Source organism: Nicotiana sylvestris, chromosome 10, assembly GCF_000393655.2.
Source record: "Nicotiana sylvestris chromosome 10, ASM39365v2, whole genome shotgun sequence".
Taxonomy (NCBI): Eukaryota; Viridiplantae; Streptophyta; class Magnoliopsida; order Solanales; family Solanaceae; genus Nicotiana; species Nicotiana sylvestris.
The window spans coordinates 65,339,459-65,348,368 of NC_091066.1; positions in this window are offsets into that span (position 1 = coordinate 65,339,459).

Sequence of the window (8,910 nt, forward strand, 5' to 3'; positions counted from 1 at the left end):
AATTGAGGATCCTATCAATTAACTACAACAAGCACATAGTTGAACAAATAGAGATTAAACTGGGCAAACTATATTAACATAACAAGAAGTTCATCCTTCAATAATTTTCATCAAAACCTTAATCTAAATATTTAGCTACTCATACTAGTGTTCATCATAACAATATTCAAATTCATCACAAATCGTAAAAAACAAAAGGAAGAAAGGAAGAACTCGATGTTGAATTATCCTCCTTGCCTCTTGCCTCTCCTTGCCTTCAACTATGCTATGAAAACCTTGATAATGATTCCTTCAGTGAGCTGGACCTTCTATAGGTTAAGTGGATTTACCCCCGAACTTCCAAGTTTACCCCTGAAGTTTAATTTTTCAGAATTAGGTTAACACGACCGCGCTAATGATCGCGTATATGGCCTATCATTCTGCCTCGACTTTCTGGGCTAGCGCGGTTGCACTAGTGACCGCACTAGTCCAGGTCTTCATTTCATCTCTTCTTTCTTTCGTCTTCCCACGTACTCAGCTCCTGGGGCCTTTTCTTGCTTCAATTTAGCTCCAATCACAGTTTTAAGTCCTCATAGATGCTACTCACTCCTGCAACGTGTGAAATTCACAATTAGAGACAATTTAACATCATTTAACTATATTATAACAGTGAAACATAATCAAGCTTGGGCATAAACAGTCGCCAAATTACATAAATCTAGCCTATTATCAATACCCCCACTTAAATCATTACTAGTACTCGAGCAATCCACCACACTCTATAGAGGTACCTTTACTAAGCATTATTCCCTAACGCATCACAGCAAGAACAAATCACCAAAGTTACGCCTAGTAGTGAACAATCTTCGCCTCAAAAGTTGACTCTCACGTGTCGTGCAATATTCATACTTACTCAAATTACTCTACAAAGAAGTCAACACTTGACTTTCCTTCGTGAAGCACATGCCCTCACATCACACAAGATAGTAGTTCCACATATAATGATATTTAGAAAAATTAGGAACTTAGATAGACAAAATTCGCTCACTCTTAAAAAGAACATTTACATGCCACAAAGATGCACCATAGGCTTGCCCGTACTGTACTACTCTACTAATCGAGCCCACTCAATCTAAGATCAATTAGGACTTCACTTGGTTGTAATGTAGGCTAAAGGATGGGTAGGATATATTTGGATATAGTGACTAACCTCCCTAAGCACTTTTAATACAATTACATTCAACTTTAAAACCATACTTATGTCAACCAGATATTCCACCCCAGTTTTATTTACAACATCCCACTCTATTAGGTGCAATTGTAACAAACCACCACTTATCGATTACTACATTTGCTCAAAATATTTTCTTTTTCTTTTTCTCCATTTGTTTTCAAGTGGTGCTTATTCTTTTACTTGTCCAAACGCTGCACCTTTCCTCTATTTCATCAGCTCCACTCAAAAACCAAACCACCACCCCACACTTTTGCTTTTGCATAATTTCAATACCATTCAAGTGCTTGTGGGAGGTAAAGGGGTTCAAACAGATGTCCATTCAAACAATTGGGTAAGGTTCGCAATGTGGTCGCCAAAGAAACAGGCTTATAGGCTCAACAGGGTTGACTATAATGTATTACAGTTAGGTGGGTTTACGTTATATGTCTGACTCAACAAAGAAATGCCTATATCATTTCTAAGACAAAATGAAACTACCATTTCGCTTTGCAAACACACGGGGCAAGTTCTAGGCATCAAATGTAAAGCATAGAATACTGTACAACTCACACACACATGGCACATGACTTATTCCAGATTGTCTTATCAAGACACTCACATTTGAGTATTCAAGTCAGTGACAAACATACAATTTAAGGCACTTTAGCAATAGTCAACCACTGAGATTAAGCGTTACACACTAGTGTCTATTGTGTTCAGGTGTATCAACTCTAAGGGTTTCTCTTTCGATTTCAGCTCGTAGCCCATCAATCCTAACTAAAACTAAAAAAACAAAATAAGCAAAAACTACCTACACCCGGTTCAAGCTAAACCCTTGGATAAGAACCGTGGCTCTAAGAAAAACCAAGGGGGAGTTACTATACTACCTAAAAATAAAATAAAAAATTTGGTCTTTTCTCTCAACTTACTTCACTCAAGAAAATTGTCTAAAGGATCTGTCATCAGGAAGAGTCTCCATATCCTTTTTTATGTCGATTTAGTCCCTCAAGAACCCCGTCGAAAGAGATCCATCGTCGGGACAAGACAACTTACCTACTTTAAACTTACCTAAATTAACTATCACTCAAACCACAAAAAGAATAATCAAGAAGAAGAAACATCAAACAACCAAATTTTTACATATACATGTATGATTGAAGTATCCCCTACCCCACACTTAAAATGTAGACATGTCCTCATGGCATAAAAAATTAAAGAACAGCGAGGTAAAGGAACTTCCCTGAAAGATCACTCCTGATCGGAGATGGTGTCTAGGTTTAAATTGCAAGCACAACCCAGAGCTCTCAACCAGCCTAAGATTTTCTTTTTCGATTTCACCTGCCGGTCAGCCACCGCATCAACACGGGTACCCATGTCAGCGACCCAAGTACGCAGCCTAGACACCTCCTGCTCCAAAGCTGTGAATTGAGAAACTCGAGCAACTCCAGAAGATGTTGCAGTCCTAGATGGTGCTACAGCTACAGCAATTTGCTTATGGGCCTGTGGCTCGGCCCTACGTCTTCCTGTTTAGCCTCCTCATCCTCAGAGTTGTCAGTGTCACTACTATCCTCACCACCTGCTACCACCGGCTTCTTACCAATGGTCACCTTATCTGCCCGGAACTTGTGTTCTTTAGGCACTATCCCATCCACAGCCAGATTTTTCGGCACCCAATCTTCCCTGCAAAGTTTAGTAACCAAAGAAGGGAAAAAAAACCCATAACTTTTGACTGGACAGCGGATGAACATCTCCTCATGAATTATTTTGGCCACGTCGAAGTCATGACTATTGATGAAGCACCAAATCAAAGACGCTCGGGAGTCATTAACCTCTATAGTGTTGGAGGACGGGAGCAGACAGCTATTGATAATATACAACCAGCACTTCCCTTCAAAGGTTAGTGCCGGAGAGTGAAAATTCTCACCATACATCATCCAGACCACCTCCTTCCCGGGTACACAAATTGTTTCAAAGAACCTCCCCTTCTACGTGTGTGCTCGGCCATACCCCTCATAATAGTCATCATAAGGATTCACAGGAGGGGGCAGTTGGTACATCGTCCGTATAGCCTCTATAGAGGCATTCGCCGCCTTTCTATGCACCGTGACCACGCCATTGACATGCTCCTTCACATTGGCGTAAAATTCTCTAACAACCATTACATTACCCTCGCCCGACTGGTCAATGAAAGTTTGCAACCCCTGCCGTACCAGCTCAGTGTACATGTAAGGGCAGTGTAGCTGGACCGATCCTATGTCAATTCCTTTTTCCAGAATCGGCTTTTAAGAGGCCTTATCCGCAAGGCGGTCATGAGCCTTGGTGGAGACAAATCTATTACTATTAAAAGGGCGGGCAGGAGCTGCCCCGCGTGCCCTGGACGAGCCAGCTTGACTGCTAGAAGAGGCACCTGTGGCACGACATTTCGAGATAGAGCCATAGTACTTAAAAAACGAAAGAATATTAGCACAGCCCAACACAAAATTTTGTGACACAGTGAGGTTACTCATACTTCACACACACAATTGGTCGCAATTACATACTTACGTTCACTGAGGCTTTTATACAAACACCATGTGGGCCTTCATTACCCACATCCCAGATCACACATATTACAACCTCAAAACCACTACAATAGCTCCCAAAATTACATACTAAGTGAAGCTATACTACACCAATCTTACAACCCACAAACACTACAACATATGTTACAAATTCTACGAAGAAAAGAAAAAAAACAACTACCTAACTACAAAGCTAACAAAAACGAAATTTTGAAAAAAATAAAAGAAAAAGGAAAATTGGAACAAGGAACTCATACCTGTAGTGATAGCTTGTGGGGAGAAGAGAAGAAAAGTAGAGGGGAATTTGGATTGAGACTTGGGAAAGTGAGGTTGGGAATATGTTGGAGAAGAGGAGAGTTCTTTGAAGAAGAAGGAGGGTTAGGGTTGGGGAAGGTGTTTGGAGATGTCTCTATCAGTGGGGGGGGGGGGGAATTAGGGATTGAAGAGGGGGTTATTAGATGAGGGGGGGGGTAATTTAGACTAAAGTTAAAAAAAAGTTAATAAAAAAAAATTAAAATAACAACAAAAATGCATTAGATTTGAGGCGGGACTAGCGCGGTACGAGCGCGACCGCACTAGTCCAGACAGAACACTTATCGATATGTACGGCCACTAGCGCATTCAGTATCACTGTCGCGCTAGTAGCACGGACAGTAGCACGGTTGCGCTAGTATTTTGAATTGAGGTAGAACACTTGCCCATATGCGTGGCCACAACCGCAGCTTGTAGCGCGGACGCGCTCCTATGCATGATTTTTTTCATATTTTTCACCTGTTCTTAGCACTTTTGATGGCCTTATCATCTGCCCATTATCACCTGCATTTGTTAGTACTTCTCAAAACTCACAATTAACAACTACTACTATCGTTGGGTTGCCTCCCAACCAGCACCTTAGTTAATTACGTAGCACGATGATTACAACAATTCAATGGGTTGCCTCCCATGCAGTACCTGATTTAATGTCGCGGCACGACGCAGAAAGCGCATTTAAGGCTCGCTCTACCTCTGAGATTCCTTCAGGTGGATCTCTAACACATCCTTTGGTCTATTCATGCCTATATATAACTTCAATCTCTGCCCATTGACTCTAAACATGTGAGAGTCTTTCTCTGAAGCAATCTCTATAGCCCATGTAGGGAATACTTCGACCACTCAAAATGGACCATACCATCGTGACTTAAGCTTACCCGGGAATAGCCGTATTCTTGAGTTATAGAGCAATACTGTCACGACCTCGAACCGATGGGCCGCAACGGGCACCTGGTACCTTACCCAACCGAGTACCAACGTAACGTATCTTTCTTATTACATCATCATATACATGTGACATACGGGACTAATAGGCTAACATAATCCTTTATAAAGTCAAAACATAGGCCGACAAGGCCGTACAATCTTTTATGTACACGACACATGTCTACAAGCCTCTAAGAATACATAAATGCCATAAAGGTCGGGACAGAGTCCCACCATACCAAACAATACACATCTAAATCATACTAACTAAACGAGCAACTCTGAAGCAAATGGAGCGCACCAACATCTTCCGCTGGACTGATAGCCTACTTGGAGGACTCTCGACCTGTCTAGCGAGACCTGTGAGCATGAAACACAGCATCCCCAGGAAAAGGGACGTCAGTACGAATAATGTACCGAGTATGTAAGGCACATAAATAAATACATAAGAGACATGGAAGACATATAAAGTACATGACTCAACCTGTAAGTCTAAATAACTTTGTAAATCATAAATTACTTTTAACATCATGCATATGTGTATGAATGACATGTCGTGCATAGGTACATGTTTCATAACATCATCATCCTCTGAGGGCATCCCATCATATCATATCGGCCACTATGGGCAAAATCATCATCGTATACCAGCTGATCAAGTGGTTGTGCGTATATAACGCCATAACCTTTCTCATATCCTATATACATATATATACATACATAAATACGTGTATATAACGCCATTTGAGTACATACATATATATGCGTATATAACGCCATTTGGATCATATTTCAGCCACTATGGGCAACATCATCATCATATACCAGCTGATCAGGTGGTGGTGCGTATATAACGCCGTAACCTTTTCCCATATCCCATATACATATATTTACATATATACACGTATATAACGCCATCTGGTCATGGGTCAATGTACATGAATGCAATGCATGAAAAGTACGTAAATAAAATCATTCGGAATGTCATAAGACCATTTTGCCTCTTGAGCAATATCATAAAGTAATATCCTTTCAACTTTCGTATTTTTCTAAGACCCATGAACAGATGATAAAATATTATGACACATGGAGATTAAAGAACATAGATATTTCTATTGCTTCTATGAGTAGAGTCACTTATGGAATTTGTGCATTTGCACGTTTCGTTCATATCGTATGGATCATGCCAAAATAAAGAAGGGATAGCCTTAACATATGGAATTTGTGCATTTGCACGTTTCGTTCATATTGTATGGATCATGCCAAAAGAAAGAAGGGATAGCCTTAACATACTTGGAGTAGGAAAAAATCCGTATGTTACTCTTGGAAAAGTTTGCACCATACTCCTTTAGAACCACAAAATTTTACGTTGCTAATATTCTAATAATTTTCGTTGGAATTATTTGAGTGCAAGCCATTTTGTTGAAAACTTTGTAGGTATCTCTAATGCCTAATTGTGGTGTACTGTAACAAATGTGTAGGAATTGGATTTTGTAAGAATTTTTGGCAAAGGTCATATCTGGTGGTAGGGATGTTTGTAGGAATCTTGTATGAATTTATTGCTAACTTTTGCAAAAGGTAGGTGTCTTGTTAGAAGACATTATCTTGCCACCTAATTATAATTGACTAAGAGTCATATCTCTTAGGAAGTGGCTTGATGCCACATGGGGGTGGGGTGGGGTTTAATCTTATCCAAATATATTCCCAATTAATTAGGTAATGTCTCGTTACCTGGTAATTAATCAATTACCCACAAAATTGAGAATTATTCACACTTACTTAAAATATTACTCAGTTTTCACATACTATATACACCTTACTATTATGGTCATGTGGTACCTTGTATGGTACTAGTTCATAATTATCGGGTATTATCGCTCGGGCCATATTTTACCCTAGTATGCCAAACTTGGATGAAAAATTCATTTTCTTTGACTTACTTCCCCTTTCACCTTTATGAATTTATTCATCACTTGTGTAATAGCATAATCCTTATAATATCCAAATAATCTTTTACTTGGACTGATGTCAATTACCTTACGACAAATTCCACGTAAAATACTGTAGGATGCAACACTATCGTAACTTAATACCGCAGGACGTAACACCATTGTAACATATTACTGTAGAGCATAACATCATCGTAATATAATATTGTAGGATGTAATATTGACGTAATATTGTGGGGCGTAACATCATTCCCCCTTTTGGAACATTCGTCCTCGAATGTTGACTGATGTCCTTATCATTTTCATAATTTATAGCTCTTGCGAATACCTTAATAATCTTCTTACCATTTAAGCAGTTGCTCTGTGAATAAATCCAAATTCTATGGTATTCCCCCCTTTAGTATTTTTTCTCGTATCATGACCCGTGGTCGAAATCTTCCTAATCTTGCAACGGTTATTACCTCCTGTCATGTAGCCTGCATGACCCTGGCTTTGTAATTGCACTTATGCGATTCATCTTTCCTTTTTCCTTTTATTTTTTAGTCAATTTCTAGGCCTTACTTTGTATATACAAAAATTAATAGGATGCCTCTCTGGCAGTCCTTTGCTTGATACTTTGTAGAACTTGCGAATATGGCCATATCATATTTCATAGATCTGATTATCCATTCATATGACTTTACTGCATTTACATAGGTTATACTATACAATAATTTTTACTTCAATCTACCTTTACCGAGGTATGCTTACCAAGCTCCCAGTTACTTTTGTTGCCTATCCTTTAGGTATAAATCTCAGTCCTTCAATGCTCTGTCATTACCGTTCGTCTTAAGAATGGCGGCATAATCTCATCTCATACTTTGTAACTTCTGTTCATCCATTGTTGATTCACCTCAATGTTAATCTACAATATACCACTGATAACTTGAAACTTCTTACGTCATACCTTTCCACTAAAGCTTACGTTCCATCGAGGAATATTTGAAGTGATTTTCCTTATCCACTTAGGGGTGATACTATACTTCAATGACCGTATTTTATAGCATCCCAATATGATTCACTTATGTGGGTATTTTGATCTCGTACAATCCATGAAATCCTCTTCAAATCATTACTCACTCGAAGGCCTAAACGTCATCCTTTATCCATCACAATTACACCGTCATTGTATTATCAGGGCAACATTCCATCTTTTCTAAATGCTACTAGTATCAGACTCCTTTGAGTTCATTCAGGCTATACTGAGCGTTCTATAACTTAGAGAATCCATCGGCTCTTCTTGTTTTCATGGGCTTAATCCCGAGGATTTATCCATTGTCGTCACCTTTTCACTTGCCTTTCCTCATTCTTACTCATGTTTCCTTAAAACTTTGTCGCTCTACCATACCTTACTTGCGACCTATACATATTCATGTATAAACTTTCCTTCAAGTTGTTTGCACCATAGATTTCCTTATGTTATTCTGGAATGTCAAGCAAGACATTACATCGTCTCTAACATTTTTCTACTTTCTTAACTAGATCTCTTAGTATTTAGAAATCATAGGCTAGAATACATGTCGCCGACGATGCCGCTATCACTCCTGGTTATTGGATCTTCGTGCTTATAGCCTTCTATCCGAAGTATGGACTATTTACAACTTTCTGCATTTGACTATCTCGTACGTTGTTCACTTTTACCTTACTTACTTAAAATCTCGTATCATATCTTTTATATCCTTCATAACCTACCTTCCACCTAGGTGTAATTCACGTCCATAACTTGAAGACCTATTATAATACTCGCACCTCTAGTACATACACAACCCGGTGGGAGCTTCATAATGAATTCTTATGAGGCTAGTACTCTTCAGTTGGTTTCATCGTAGAGCCGTTATAAACTATGGCTACTGCACTATCTCTCTTATGCCTCTGCTACTTAAGAGTGATCCTGAGGCCTATAATTCTCTTGGTCCCTTCTGTTTTGCTTAGT